A 2,132-nucleotide genomic window follows, 5' to 3' on the forward strand; every position below is an offset into this window, starting at 1 on the left:
CGGAGGTTTGCCCACCTTCATTACAAAGCTCTACTCTATGTAAGACAGATGGTAACAGGGATGCCCGAATTCCAAGTAGAGAAAGAAGGTGTATGTCTGGATGTGTTGAAGGAAAGCTCAAAAGGGGACCATTCCCCTCAAGTCAAAGCAAGACCTCCGATATATTACAGTTGGTTCACTCAGGCATATCTGAGGCTGGCATTAAGAGGGAGACTACTACACCACATACTCCTAAGTAGAATGGTGTGGCGGAAAGGAAGAACCCTACGATTGTGGACGCTGTCTCTATGGGTAGATGATGTAACAATGCCTGATGTGGAGGAACCCATGGATCCTATTTATCCACCTGAGCCTCCCTCTTCTAGGAAGAGGCCTTCATGGCTTAGGGGGATACTTGATGATGCTGAAGGACATGCTGCACCCTGAGGAACCTTCCGTGAAAATAAGAAACCTAATATGTATCAAGGATACCTGACCATCATGAGCACGATCATACAAAATGAGCCTTCGTCATTCTCAGATGCCGTCAAGAATCAAGTATGGAAGGATGCTATGATCGAAGAATATGAGTCTATCATAAAGAATGATGTTTGGGAAGTAGTTCCCAGACCCCAGGACAAGACTGTTGTTACTTCCAAATGGCTTTACAAGATAAAGCATGCAGCAGATGGAAGCACGGAAAAGTATAAGGCTCGTTTTGTTGCTCGAGGTTTCTCCCAAAAGGAAGGTATAGACTATGATGAGATATTTGCACCTGTTGCCAGATATACGACCATCCGCTCGATCATAGCCCTTGCCGCTTCACAAGGATGGAACCTACATCAGATGGATGTCAAGACTGCGTTCTTGCATGGCTCGATCAAAGAAGAGGTCTACGTGGAGCAACCCGAAGGATTTGAGATTTATGATCTAAAATCTCATGTACGCAGGTTGAAGAAAGCTCTCTATGGGCTGAAGCAAGCACCCCGAGCATGGTATGAGAGGATCGATAGCTACTTGATGAAGCTGGGATTCACTAGGAGTGAAGCCGATCCTAACCTTTACTTTAAGGTTGAAGATGACAAGCCTCTCATACTGGTGTTGTATGTGGATGACCTCTTTCTTACAGGTGCAGACCCTCTCATTCACAAATGTAAGAGGGAGCTGCCCTCTGAATTTGAAATGAAAGACCTAGGACTGATGCACTACTTCCTAGGACTTGAAGTATGGCAGAAGCCAAGGGAAATTTTCCTATCTCAAGGGAAATATGTGGTAAATATATTGGAAAGATTTGGTATGATGGACTAAAAGCCTGTGACTACCTCAAGGATCTTAACTTTTAGAAGTTATATGGTAGTGATGTCGGACCAGATTTGGGAAATGCCTCTGAGTTTCATAAACTCATTCGCATTGATGTTCTTGGTGAACCTCCGTCCGAACATATTTTTTGCAGTTAGCATTGTGAGCTCATATTTGGTTGAGCCTCACGGGATTGATGCCAGGAATCTTCTGAGATGTCTTCAGGACACAATCTCTCATGGATTAAGATACACTGCCGGAGATGTGAGACTACTTGGATATACTGATGTTGATTGGGCAGGCAGTGTGGTGGACCGTAAGAGCACTTCCGGGTGTTGTTTCACCTTGGGATTTGCTTCGATATCCTGGATGAGCAGGAAGTAGAAGTCGGTGGCTTTGAGCACTGCCGAAGCAGGATATATTGTTGCTAGCATAACCTCGTGTGAGGTAGTCTGGTTGCGAAAGCTCTTCAATGAGCTGTTTGGATTTACATTGGATACCACTGTGATTCTCTATAACAACCAGAGGTGGGATTCGATTATTGAGGAATCTTGTATTCGTCGATTGCTCCAGCAGATAGACATCATCTTGGATATGGTAAGTTGATGAGCAAGGAGGCTCCATCGCATTAAGATGATGTATAGGTTGATACACCTTGTCAAAGCCCCAAGGAAAGATCTAATCTGTGATTTTCCCAAACGACTTGGAGTCGGTAAGAAACCCTTGTACAAGGGTCCTGCATGTTGCATACATTGAGCTCTGGGAGCTCTGAGGGCTTGCGGTTATTACTGGAGCAACATACGACCGCAGGGTGACTTACCCTCCCCTAGTGGTGCACACTGGAACAAGATGAT

This window comes from Pinus tabuliformis, chromosome 9 (genome assembly GCF_031772625.1).
Source record: "Pinus tabuliformis cultivar Carrire ecotype Pingquan chromosome 9, CPIR1, whole genome shotgun sequence".
In the NCBI taxonomy this organism is placed as follows: domain Eukaryota; kingdom Viridiplantae; phylum Streptophyta; class Pinopsida; order Pinales; family Pinaceae; genus Pinus; species Pinus tabuliformis.